Genomic DNA, 14,339 nt, shown 5'->3' with positions numbered 1-14,339 from the left:
CCTTTGACTTTTTTGAAGAGGAAACTTCCTGGGAATAACTATTCATTAGGATCCATTGAGACCAATTTAGGCAAGAATTTATCTGGAACCATCTTCTCCCCATAATGATGTGGAGATGAACTCCTGCTGCATTAACAATCATGGTTCTGTAGTAAATTAATGTCATGTGGTGTCTACATTTCCTGTCAAATCCAAGTCCAGTGTTTTGGACTTTCTGAATTGAGAAAGCATGTTCCTTGCCATTCTACTGCAGTTCCACATCAAGGGTAGTTCAGTTCAAAGACAAGAATATCTTAATAGCATTAGATTTCATTGTGGGCATTTACAAATTTTATACTTTATGCAGGTATTTCTCCTTATGGGTTCTGTACACTGGAGTCTTTCGTCAAACATTCTCAGCCTGTTTTTTGGGGGGGTGGCTAGAAATTAAGGTCTCCTTTGTTCCCAGAAAATTTCCTCCTCCTGAAAGACACAGACTCCTGTGAGGATCCCTTAGTCTCCTCCACCTGAGACCCCTGGATTCATAGTTCTCCTGGAAGTACTTGAAGTAGAGTCAGATTCTCTCTCAGTAGAGAGGATGTACTGAGATAGGTCTCAGGTACCCTCTTCTAACTCACCCCTGGATGAGGCTGTGACGCAGGCAGACCCAGCGCCAACTCAGGCCCCTAGGCCTCACTGAATGAAACCAGTCTGACTTACCTCTTTGTTAGCGTTGTTAAAATAGATGTTACGTTTATAAGAATGTATTTAGTGTTTAGACTTTATGCAATTCTTCTAGGATGCTGCATAAATTAATCTTGCATATAACTTCTGTCCCCCATGTTATAAGGTAATATTTAAGTGTTTGCTTGGTAACTATAAAAACATTTGCTTTCAAAGTGTAAACCCCACAGTCTAGAGAGAAGCGTTACTGAGTGTGAAATACTAGTTTACTACAAAAGGTGTCATCTCCTCTCCAACAAAAGAAGGCCTATAGATACCAGACTAGCCATTATGGAACATCAGTGGACAAAAGACTTTGATTGCTTTTCCCATATCCATGAAGAGGAGACAAGCACAAGTTATGGGTCCCATCAGCTTGATCTCGGGGGTTTGGGAGATGGAATAAAAATCCTTGTCAAGAAGAAGTTATCTCTATGTTGCTTGAACTCAGAGGGGCAAAGATTCTTAAGCATAAGCAAGAGATTCCCAGGTGTTGGCCTGGGTTAGCCCTAGAGGACTCATAGAGCTTGTATATTACAGCACCTTCTATTATCTTTTTGGAATCTAAGACAGGAACTTGTGTGTGTCTGTGTGTTTCCTTTTTCTTAGTTAATAAATCTTTAGTTAGTTTATTTTATGAGATTGGCTGCAAGCATTGTCTTTGGTTTGAGATCTGAGGTACAGTTAGCCTCGGGTAAGTGGTCCTTTGGCACTGGGAGTAACTTGAATATTATTGTGATTTTTGATGTAAAAATCCATCTGTCAAAAAGACGAATATGCCGAGATGGCAAGATAACCCAGAATAGCTATGGAGACTGTGTGTGACTCCATGTTAAGGCTGTTACAGTGCTTGAGGAGTTCACATTTGATTTTTGGTTGGCAAAATCTAAGTATAGAACACAACCAGTTACTGATTTGTAATAGTCTGCCTTGAGGTTGGTACTCGTGTTCGTTAGCCTCTCTCAGACTGTCTGGAGTGGCTTTTTTAATTGCTTCCTCCTTTCTTTTTAGTGACACCAGAACCTTCCAGTACATGGAGAGCAGAACGGCTTTAGCTCTCAAGATTCATTTAATGTTCCTTGCCTGGGAAGTATAACTTAGAGCTCCAAGAGAAATAGTGTATCCTATCTATGAAGATTTTGATTAGAACGGTGTAAATCATTTTGAGTGGTCATTTAAGTCTTTTGTGACTCATCTGATATTTGTAAAGGTGGGGACATCCAGCTATGTTCTTACTTCCTATAAATCAGATCGACAAGCATCCAAATTGCTTAAGAGTGGGCAAAAATCCACAATATATACATCTACAATACAAACATCTTTCTTTTGCAGTGGTGGAATAGACTATTATGCTTTTATTCTTTTCCTCTATTCTCCAGAATAATGAGGAAAATTCAGCGGGATACAGCCAAATTTCTTAGTTGAGACAATATGGGGATGGCAGACCTGAATCTTAGAGCTTCTCACCCTATCCAAAGTTAATCTGTTCACTCTGGCCCAACTCATATTCTTTCATTCCAGCAAAATGGAAAGGCAGTCACCTAGACCTCATGTCCCCTAAGTGCATCATGAGGCCACTCGGGAAAAGGAGGCAGCAAGAGAGAGAGGCCGAGGAGGAGTGCCCTTCCCCTCCCAGCTGGGTCTGTGAGTTCCTGATCTCACAGAGTCTCAGCGCTGCAGGCACCCAGCCCCCAGGTACTGGGCTGCAGTGCAAGCTAGAGGGGCTGATACAGAGAAGTCAGGACCAGTCAGAGCACTTCCCATGTCATCATGAAAACTCACTCCTGGAAAGCGTGGTGAGGTAATATGTGGGGGGGTGGGTAATATATATCAAGGTAGGTGAGGTAAAATATTTTTTTTTTGGACAAGCTTCTGTTGGTGAGAGAGACAAGCTTTTGAGCTTTCACAGAACTCTTCTTCAGGAAGAAGAGGCAAGCTTTGGAGCTTTCATGGAGTTCTCTCTCTCTCACCAACAAAATTTGCTCCAGGAGCAGTTCCTCTCCTCCTCCCCAGGAGCCCAGCTTGCTGGAGCTCAGTTCTTTTCCCCTCCCCGATTAGCTGTCTGTCTCCCTCCTGCTGGGAGACAGCTAATCTGTGAGGCAGGGAGGGGGCAGGTTTTTTTTTTTTTTTTTTTTTTAAATTGGAGAGATACCAATCTCCTAGAACTGGAAGGGACCTTGAAAGGTCATCGAGTCCAACCCCCTGCCTTCACTAGCAGGACCATTTTTTGCCCTAGCTCCCTAAGTGGCCCCCTCAAGGATTGAACTCACAGCCCTGGGTTTACCAGGCCAATGCTCAAACCACTGAGCTATCCCTCCCCCCCTCTTGATGCAGCACACTAGGGGAAGCCAGCAAAGCCTGCCTGCAGGAGCCCAGCTTGCTGGAGCTCAGTTCTTCCCCCTCCTCCCTGCGCAGATCAGCTATCTCCCTCTTGCTGGGAAACACAGCTGATTGGCCAGGTATGCTGCTAAGCCGAGAAGGCGGACCTCTCCGAGTCCTCCTCCCACTGACTGAGCCCAACATGCTGCCCGAGCTCAGGTCTTCCCCTCTCCTCCGCTCCCCTCCCCGCCCCGTGATCAGCTATCTCCCTCCTGCTGGGAGACACAGCTGATAGGCCAGGTATGCTGCTAAGCCGGGAAGGCGGGCCTCTCCTCCTCCTTCCACTGAGCCCAGCTTGCTGCCGGAGCTCAGTTCTTCCCCTCCCCTCCCCTCCCTGCCTGGCGATCAGCTGTCTCCCTCCTGCTGGGAGACACAGCTGATAGGCCAGGTATGCTGCTAAGCCGGGAAGGCGGGCCTCTCCTCCTCCTCCTTCCACTGAGCCCAGCTTGCTGCCGGAGCTCAGTTCTTCCCCTCCCCTCCCCTCCCTGCCTGGCGATCAGCTGTCTCCCTCCTGCTGGGAGACACAGCTGATCGGCGGTGGCAGGGAGGGATATGATGAGGCAGGCTGGGGGAAGTTGGGCAGGTCGTTCAGAGCGGAGCCCGTGAGGCGCCGCTTTTTTTAAAATGTGGTGAGGAGAAGCAGCTGCTTCTGATGCATCCCACTAGCTACGCTACTGCCCCTGACCTGATAGCATGGTGTCTAGGTCTGTGTCTAGGGCTGTGTTGTGCTTATCAAAAAAAAATCTACTAATAAGTGTAGCTACATCAAATGGAGCTGGCTTAAAATAGAAACTTTGATCCATTTTCTTGTCTGCTTCCAGTCATCTACTTGCATTTCCAGTGTTGTCAAGGCAATAGCTGACTATGTCTACCATCTCCTTTTAAAAGAGTTCATGGTGTTAAATCCTCTAGTAAAACAATTTTAAAGTTATCTTAGAAATGAACACTCTCCTACATGAGGAACTTTCTGATCTGTGGGACTTGAATTTGGTGTTAACCAAACTCGTGGAAGGTTCCTGTAGCTCTATGGGTTCTTGATTTTTACTGCCTCTAGCTGAACATTTAACTGTTGGTTCCATTACCTTGGTCAAGAAAGTCCGAGTTGCAGACATGGAAGGTAGTGTGGTCCACACATTTTTTGGTGATGATTGAATTGAGAGTAGTAACACAGACCAGAGGTTAATGTATTTCAGGAAGCACAGTGCAAACTTTACTTATATTTTATACTTTTTGAAATAATTTTCAATCTTTAAGGCAGTTCTCAATCTGTGTGGTTATTATTAGTCATTCAGTCCACTGATTCCATAAAAAAAAAAGTCCATAGTTCCAATAGATCTACTGGGAAAGACGTGCCTTCAGTCTTCATGAGTTGGATAAGAGAAATTCTCTGAAAGCAATAGTTTTGGTTTTTTTAAGCTATAAATAGGAATTGGAGTTTGACAGGAATTGGATAACTGGCATAATCTGAATCAAAAGCTTACATGAATCTCATACATCTGGTGTGTTTTCATGTTATTTAGTAAATAAGTCTATCCTTCTATTATAATTAGTTTCTGGCCTTAACAATTCTTTTGGTTAAGCTCCCATAGTCTATCTGTTGGAAGTCTTCCATTTTCATTTTTGCATGAGGCATACAAATAGATACACAATGTTTTCAAAGTTGAGTGCCTAAAAATAGGCTTGTAAATGGCTGCATTTTCAAAGGTGCTGCATGTCCATGTTTCCTGATGACTTCTCCTGGAACTGTGGGTGCCTCATACCACTGGAAATGTGAAAATGGCCTGTGCTCCTTGCTTTCCTATAACAAACCCATGGAAAATAAGTCAAAAGTTTGTGCAAGTATTTTTTTTAATGAATTAGGTTTGTAAGTATAGAAATATCATTTGTTCATAGTGCAATATGTAAAATATATTGATTTGATTTCTTCTGAAAAAAGTAATGCATATTAAAGAATCAACCAGATAAAGATGAATTTGCATATTTCACTCAGTGCATTTACATCTAAAGAATTTGGACTTTTTTAGTACCATATTTTAAAGTGATGTTTAAAATAATATTTTTTCATATTAACTTGTTCTCTAGGAATATCATTTGTCGTAGAAAGAAAGAGCCTGAGGCCCAAGGCCTGAACTAAAGTCGGGACCTGCTGAAATAAAGTAAAGTTAGCAAGAGTCAAGCTATGAGCTAAAGTCAGGGCCTATTACAAAGTAGATGCCTGCTTGCAGGTTCACTATTTGATACATGAACTTGGCAAGAACAGGGCTGGTATTGCAAAAACACAAGCATTCCTAGTCACTGAGTATTCACCTAAGCACATGCCAGAAGGGTAGTACCAAAACACCCCAATACAAGATTATGGTATAAAAACAGTCCCCGAAGGTGTTGCAGGGACACACTGACCCCGCCTAAATATAAGGGCAGGATGACAGGCTGATAGAGATGTTTTGATCGAACCTACAGTGCTACTGAACAGATTCTGTGGTCTTCCTGGGCAGTTCAATCGAAGTCTGTTGTATTGGCTCTCTGGCCAGAGCCAGTGCAGCACACAGAGAGAACACATGCAGCCAACAACTAACAACATCGGTAAGTTTTCAGATTCACACATGCACTTAACTCTTGGATTATGCATCTAAAACTGCTGTTTGGCTGTGACAGAAAGATCTGTTGTGCCCTTCTCAGGCCACTAGCTTCTGATAATCTCATTTTATCATCAGCACTAGTGTACAAGAAATATCACTTGCAATGTTATGAAGTGGTATTCCAGCTATTGTGAATGTACATTTAAGGTTGGGAAGCTTTTATTGATAACCCAACAGAAAGGATTGCAGGTTTCCTGTTAAAGGGAGACTACTGACTTGTTTAGACAAGCACATTGCCATTTATGTTCAACATCTACAAATAAGATTCTCTCCAAAACTAACCCATTTCTGTCTGTGAGAAAGACTAGCCCATAGACTCCCCCTAAAAGTGGATCCTTTTCCTGTGAGAGAACCCTGTTGGAGGACACTTCATAAAAACTGAGTTGCTGCTGGTCTTGCATCAGGGTTCAAGGGTATAAGGATTTAAAGGGATAGTGTCACGAAGTTTGAGGGATGAAGAGTTGATATTAACTTAATCTTGAGGAAGGTATAGTGCAGAAGTTGTCACGTCAGATGGAACCTGGGTGCTGAGGGACAGGTGGTATGTCTTCAGTGGCTGGAGGGATCAGGCAATTGGGAAACAAGTTTTGAGGACTACACAGGATATCCAGAAATAGAATTTGGATTTGCAAAGTCATGGGATGAGAGAAACTGATAATTGCTAAGAGTGAAAAGGGAACATACTGAATTACGGAAATAGAATATGGACTTGCTTAGTGGCAGAGGGGATTGCAAAATACAAAGGTTTGGGGAGGTGCAGTAAGAGTGGTTTCAGATAGAGGGGAGGGGAAGTGCTGAAGATTTGGGGAATTTGCTTTGTAGGAGAAAAAGCTTCTGAGAGGTACTGGAAGGTGAGGAGAGAGAGACGAGCTAGAGGAGTTTATTATCAGGATGGGGATCTAGTGACTGGGGTCAGGTGCACAATAGTTGTGTATGTAAATTTTAGATTAAATGACAACTGGAAATTATGCAGATTTAAAAGAATAAACTGGGCAAATTTGTAAATCACCCATACAGTGCTATAAGTGGGAATTTAGTTCCCTGCGCAGGCTTCCCGTGTCATGGATCACAGGCCGGAGGACAATGCTCAGGCAGCCTTTACACTGTCCTTTAACTCTCAGTCTAGTCCCATATTAACACTTTTATAAATATGGTTAATGACATTACTTAATAGCAATAATTAAAACATTTGTAACATTCAAAGAGACAAACAGTAATAGCAGTTCAACTCCATTTTCATAATGCTCTTCCAAGCAGTGGAAGTAGACTGTGGGGTACGGATGAAGCCTGCACAGTACTTTATGGAGCAGTGAATGAAAGCAATGTGCTACACAGAAACCAGGAGATAGGAAGATACCTCAGCAACACTGTCTTCAATTTAAAACAAACACACATTTTTAAAGAATAATTGCAAAATAAGTAAAATTCAATTTGAAAACAGCAGGTTTCAAGAATAACAGATAGAGTAGTATCTAAACTACGTAAAAATATCTCTCTGATTATGTACTTTTAAGTATAAATAGCTTACAATTCTTTTGTTTTTGTTTGTTTTGTTTAAAACACCCTGTTATATAAACACAAAGTGCTGAAGAGATAATGCATTCAACCATTCAGTTGGTTACTGAATTTTTCTGTCTTTTTCCCCTGATACTCTACAATAATGAACAAGATAATTGGTTAATGAAGAAAGCATCTTGTATTTAAAGATCTACATATTTATGTGACCTTTCTTTGTTCATAGATGCTAATATTTACTTCCTTTTCTTGTTGAGATTTTATTTAGTGTTCTGTGACAAACAAGAGTATGATTAGTGAAGCTGTAAAGTTCTCATGGTGGCTGCCTGTGTTCCCAAGATAGCAGCATTAGTGTCTGCAGAAGCAGTTAATGCTGTTTATCATTGCTGACAGAGGCTGGGAAGGACCTTCTGTGGCTTTTATCTTTCACCTTGCCAACAGAAGTTGATGAGCTTTGTGATTTAAATTCATAGGGTGATGTTATAATATTTACATTCCTTTCACATATAAAAGTGCACAGGTAAACCAATCTTGTTTAACGATTAATTAAAATAATATTAATGTAGCATCAGACAGGCTACTAATGGATATTCCTGGGAAAACTTTTCTTCAGCTTTTACATTCTTCGTACTTAAAGCTAACATTTTCAAAACTGCTGAGAGGAAAACATGCAAAGCAGTTTGCTTTTGAAGGATGCTCTAGACTATTTTTATTTTTGTAATCTTGAATTCTACCCATCCTCACATCCCACATCAGAGGTTTTCATGGATTCCAGCACCACATAAACATAGTGCCATCTGCTAATTTAATGGACTGTGAGTTGTAAGACACTCAAAAGGTTTACATTGTTTTGTAAGATTTTGTAACATATGAATATTCAGAATCTAAACTTCTTTTGTGTATGTATGCCCAATGTCCATATAGTGCCCATCCCCTTTGTGTAGAATAGTTGTTTGCTGAGCTCACAAATAACTTTAAATGTGCACAGTGGCAAGATAGATGATGCACACTGTGCAGCAATTACAGTATTACTTTGTTGGAGAGAGATTGCATATTCATAGACATGGAAAGGGTTAATTTCTTCTTTCCTTGTCTTTTTCCCTATCTCCTCTCATCTTGCCTCCCATCTGACTTTTCTCTTCCCCTTCTGTTCTTTGTCTCTTTTTGCTACTTTTCACCCCACTTCTCCTTTTCATATAGCTTTGTGATTCTTTGTTTGATTATTATTGATTATTTTGAGTTGCCTTTCCCCTCGTACCACTGCTCCTGTTCTGCAGGTTTGGTGCTCAGCTAATTCAGCCATTGCAGCAGTAATACTTCCTCAGGTGCCAGTCAGTGCTGAGGGGACAGGCAGTCCAGCAGGAGCGGTAGGAAGATTTGTTTTTAAAAGTATTTTCACATCTTCTGTATGCAACAAAATTAAATATTTACTGTTGCATAAAGGATTGCAGTCTGCATAGTCTCCAGAGTACTGTTTTTTAAAAGGAAAACTTCTATGATCAGTTAATACCATAAATAACTAAATTAATACTAAAATGATGTATGTATGTTTACATATGATTGTTCAAAAATTTAAAAATACCTGTCGGTCTTTCAGAGCCAGAAATATTTTGATATTTCCCAAACCGAGTAGCCCGCAGAAGGTCCAGATAGCTAGCACATTGTGAAAAAGAAAGTTATTCTCATTATGTATATTCTGGAGACTTTATTTGCCCCTTTCAGGTATGTTAACATATTTTCAACATGCATTTTAAGTAAAATAATAGATGTGTCACTTATGCTAAATGAAATTACCAGAGGAAACAGTAATAAAATATACCTGAAAACAACCTTGGGGAAATTCTGGAATGCTCTCTATTCCCTTGTCTCAAGCTAAGGTGTCAATCCTGAAAAGACCTAAATCTGCGATTAGCTTTATGCAGACTGATAGTTCAACTGAGCTCATAGTGTTTAAAGTTAAGCATGGGTGTAAGTCTTTGCAGTATTTGGGCTGAAGTGACCATTCATAAACATTTTTGAGTGCAGCTCTTCCAGCAGTTGTTTTGCACCTCCAAGGATTGGGTCTCTTTTCAGCAGATAGGCAAGATGGTGGTTTATTATATTTTTAATATTTTTTATTATATTTAACTAAAATGTTTTAAAGTATTGGTGACTTACAGATGTATACAGCTTGGTGATGAGTGTGAGGTTCTTCAGGGATGGGACTGGAACTGGGTTTGCAGGATGGCCAACTCTTCTGTGCTGCTACCTGGTAGCCATGGTAGGGCTCATGCATTATTGCATAGACCACGTGAAGATAAATACTACAGGAAGTACTGCCTCAGAAGGCCAGACTGACAGCTTCTGGAAGGATGCTACACAGGCCCAAGCCAAAGCAGAAAGCCATACAAGAGAGACACAACAGTGGGTTTTAGGAAGACCTTGTGATGTACAAAGTGTAGCACTCCCACGAAAGTGCAGATTAATTATAATGCTTCTCTTATTTATAGCATTACATATCACCAGTAGACTTACTAGCGCTCAGGGAAAAAAGGTCGTGTAAACTGTTTAATAATTTTTTTTTAAATGAGATTTATTTCCCCACTCAGAAGTTGCCTTAATAAACATCTTGGTAGCTAGACTGGAGCTTCTGAAAAATTCCTGATATTGTATCTGAATTTGATTGAAGGCTAACCATTGGAAATTGAAAGTAAGTTTTCCTACAGTAGTTAAGGCTTACCAATATATTATAAATTCTACCACAAGACAGAGGTGTGATTTCTCCACCCCGCAAATGAGCAATAAGGATATAGAGATGTAGATACTTTCTAATGGAAGGGTGCTACCTTTGCTTTAGAAGGCTAAATCCATGATCCAATCAGTCATCATCCTCAAAGGAAACCTGCACAACACTTTCAAAAAACAAGCCTGGGAGCTTAAATTTATAACTCTGATAGACACTAAAAATCATGGACTGAATAGAGACATTGTATGTATGGCTTATTACAACAATCTGTAACCCACTAACCCACTCTTTTTTTGTCCTATGACTAAAGAGGTGTTAAGGGGCCACTCTACCTTGATTGGTCCCTTAGAATGTGGCTAGCTACTTCTGTTAAACAATCTGTTCCAACTTGCATTTCGCTCTGATGCTTGGAGTATGTTTCCCAGATCTGAAAAAGAGCTCTGGGAGGGGCTCAAAAGCTTGTGTCCCTCACCAACATAAGTTGGTTGAATAAAATATATTACCTCACCCACCTTGTGTCTCTATTATACTGGGACTGACACAGCTACAGCTACATTGCATACATTCTGAGAACATGTTCATTTGCAAAATTTTCAGTCGGAAAAGTCGATAATGTTATATTTGTTTGCGTAGACTTTCATATTATATTAAAATATTAACTATACATAATGCGATATTTTATACATAATTAAATATTACTGAAACAATGTTTTGATAATTCCAAATTGATTTTTTTTTAAATATTCTGCAAGATATTTTAGATTTCATTCTGATTTGGCGCAAAAACAAATTTTAAAATGTCAGAAATATATGCAGAACAGTTTTTAACGAGCTCTAGTTTTCAGGATAGATTTGTCTTGTTTAGTTGATTTGGACTCTTATTGGATAGAAGGAGAAGAAAACAAGTTAGAAAAGAGGTAGGAGGAAGAACATGGAGGTAGAAATTGATATGCTAAAAAGGGAATGGCAGGAATACAAGATTCACATCTGAGGGGGTTGCTCTGAACACAGCAACAATGTTGGTGTTCTCAGTCTTTTTCCTGATCTTGAAAAATGTTCTAAGTGGTGTGATTCAAAAATCCCCAATTTCTAGCCCACCCTGATAATGATGTTGATGATAGCTTATTGGTAAATGGTGCTTCTGGTGAAAGCTGCGAAAAGTTCTGCATGCTCTTCAGAAAATAAAATGTCGAAAAAAGGGGAAGGGACAACCACAATCCATCAAAGGTGTCCAAAATACATTTCTTCTAGTCTCTATATGGCTTTATTTTCTGCTCTTAAAATGATTCTTAATCGGATGCTATGACCATTGTGTAATTTTACTAGAACTTTGAAAACATCTAATCAGCAGTTAATTTTGTTCAAACACTCAGTATGAAGCATTGTTTTACTCCATTATGTTCTTTTTTTCAACAGTAATTTCACAGAACTTGTTTGTTAGATTGACAACCTTTCACATACTTTGGACAGTTTAAGATTTACTGCTTGTGTAGAGTTTGATACGACATGCTATCTTCCTGACCCTCTCAATTCATCCTGAGCACAGTACCGAGATACAATCATCTGAACTAATAATGGGCTTCAACATCAACCACTCTATATGCCTAAATTATATCTATCTCCTCAGATTGGCTGTTGGGCTTTGGAGTTGAGCCTTTGTGTATAACTTCCCACTGGTGAAGACTGACTTCTTTTGGCAGAACCCCTTTGGTGAAATGCCAATTAAAATGCACATTACTTATTAAGGGGCATATATGATCCTGCATCTCTCTGCAGATTTCAAAGTGATAGCAAAGCAAATTCTGCATGCAGATGTATGGGACCTTAACACTCTTCTGCTGATAACTACACTGCAGTTAATTATCATTGTGAAGAGAAGATGGGGAACTCTCGGATTTTTAGAGGCAGAAAACTCGTGTGTGTGTGTGTGTGTGTGTGAGAGAGAGAGAGAGAGAGAGAGAGAGAGAGGGAGACATCAAATGGGGCAAAGCAGTGTGCTCATATGGAGGCTTATTGAAGGAATACAGCTTTGTGTTGTGTGGATGCCGGGGTCGGCTGAAAAGTGGTGTGTAGGAGTGAGGACTAAGAAACAATCTAGCTCTCACTACTAGAGTTTTTCCACTGATTTGATTCTAATGGCAGTTGGATCAATTTCCTTTTTACTTAAGTGTGTGTGTGTGTGTTGAGGAAACAACACATAGAATATCTAATACTAATCGCCTTTTTAGCACAGTTGAGAGTGGAAAATATCCAAAAGCTCAGTACAAAATCATGTAGCATACTTGGATGAACAAAAGTACCGCACTAGTTAATTTTTTGTCATTTATGGTAAAATGTATTGCCTGGAAGTGTAAATGTTCCTCACTGTTGTAACACAACATTATATCTAGCTGTTCATTTACCCCAGGATACTCTGGGAAATATATTGATGTATTTTATGCACTTTATTTTTCTGTTAAAATATTTCAAAGGTGTACTCCATTGTGGTTAGGATGAGCAGAATGCCAATTAGAAAAAAGAATTCTTAATTATAAATACTCTTTTACCTTTTTTTTTTTGGTCAATTGCTGCAGATAATAAACTATTTCAGGAGCAATCTTTGGCAAAATACCCCACCTCTTTTGCACTGTTATCTTTTATTTAAAAAAATATTGTATAAACCTGCCCCATCAACTGTGTTCTCATTCTGGTTAGAGAATACACTTGCTCAGCAGGTTTTCTTTCTGTAAACTGTTTGAATGGCAGATGTTTATGCCAGAGATCAACTGTGTCTGCTTATGTTTTCTTTATGGAAAGTTTCTTTCCAAAAGGTATTTCTTTAAATTTTTATATTTGTCTTTATAAAAATTTAAAATTGAAAGAGCAGTCTTACTTTTAGAAAACTTTATTACATCTAAGAATTTTTCCCCAAGTAAATAGAGTTGTAAAGAGTTTGTGGATGCAGTGAGTAAGTTAAATAAGCAAGTAAATAAAATATAATTATATACTTGTACCAGGTGCGTGTTTTATGACAGGGGCTCTCAACATTTTTCTTTCTGATGCCTCTATCCCTTCCTCCAACATGCTGTAAAAACTCCATGGTTCACTTGTCCCACAACAACTGTTTTATTCTGCATACAAAAACCAGGGCCAGTGTTAGGGGGTAGCAAGCAGGACAATTGCCCAGGGCCCCCTGCCACAGGGGGTCCTGCGAAGCTAAGTTGCTCAGGCTTTGGCTTCAGCCCTGGGTGGTGGGGGTTGGAGCCCTGGACTTCAGCCCCAGGTGGTGGGGGTTTGACTTTCTGGCCTGGGGCCAGCAAGTCTAATGCCGGCCCTGCTTGGCGGACCCCCTGAAACCTGCTTGTGGCCCTCCAGGGGCGACCAGACTCCTGGTTGAGAAACACTGTTTTATACAGTAAGCCACAAATACTCTGAGTCCCAGAGTAATGGGACCATAGTTCTGAAAAGTGTAGCAGTACTGGGCTTCAGATTAGGACTTTTTACTAACTAAAATATTTTCATCCACACTTAACATTCTTTTTTAGAAATTAGGTTTGTTTGTTTTTTCCAGGGGCATGTTAGGGTTAACTCTTAAAATTGTATTTTGCCAATGAAATTAATCCTTGCAAATATATAGGTGTGTTTATTATAAGAGAGGCTTGTACCACCACATATTATTAAGATTATGTGTAAATGGCATAAACAATCACAGGAGATGATCCTGTGTAAATCAGAAGTGAGTTTTATAGTGCATCTCATTCAGTTTCAGTTTAATTGTATGCATTTATACTCTATCACATTTGTTGCATCTTCTGGTAAGGTGCTTTAGAAAATAAATCAAAGTATACAAAATATTTTATTGGCGCTAACTTTCATATCTCTAACTAATAACAAGTTGCCTTGGTTGCCATAGTGCACAGGTCTCTGAATGTCAGAAAAGTTAATATTAAATTAAGTTAATAAATTTTAGAAATCCCTAAACATGATCTAATCTAGCTTTTGTTTTAAATCAAGATGTCACACTTTTAAGATTTAATGTCTCAAAGCCAGTCAGAGTAGAAATAATTGGCATATATCAGTGGAAAACCTGGATTATTTTTGCAGTAGGCTGGTTAAAAAAATCTGTAAGATGCTCAAAGGTTTTATTAAATTTGAAATAGTCCTGATGGAAAGGGCATAATGGACAGTGTGCAGGTGAGAAGATCAAAACCACATCATAAATCATTTATTGCATGTATTCAATAAATCGTAGAGGAATGGTTACACATGACTATATAGGTGATGGTAGTTGTTGGGCATGGGATTTCCTTCAAAGTTGCACATTTCAGTTTTTCTGTTTATCAGGCTGAAATGTGATGTATTCCCTGTCTGAACTCCCAATATATTTATTTTACCTTGCC

At 39.6% G+C, this 14,339-nt stretch overlaps 1 protein-coding gene across 5 annotated transcripts in view; it reads left to right on the top strand.

Moving 5' to 3' along the window:
• The window catches only part of CADM2 (cell adhesion molecule 2), a 996,746-nt gene that overhangs the window by 358,747 nt on the left and 623,660 nt on the right, over nucleotides 1-14,339 (top strand). The window lies entirely within an intron of this gene.

The sequence above is a fragment of the Mauremys mutica genome, chromosome 1 (genome assembly GCF_020497125.1).
Source record: "Mauremys mutica isolate MM-2020 ecotype Southern chromosome 1, ASM2049712v1, whole genome shotgun sequence".
Classification (NCBI taxonomy): domain Eukaryota; kingdom Metazoa; phylum Chordata; order Testudines; family Geoemydidae; genus Mauremys; species Mauremys mutica.
The sequence above is the reverse complement of the archived record's forward strand: the minus strand, read 5'-3'. Positions and strand labels throughout refer to the sequence as shown.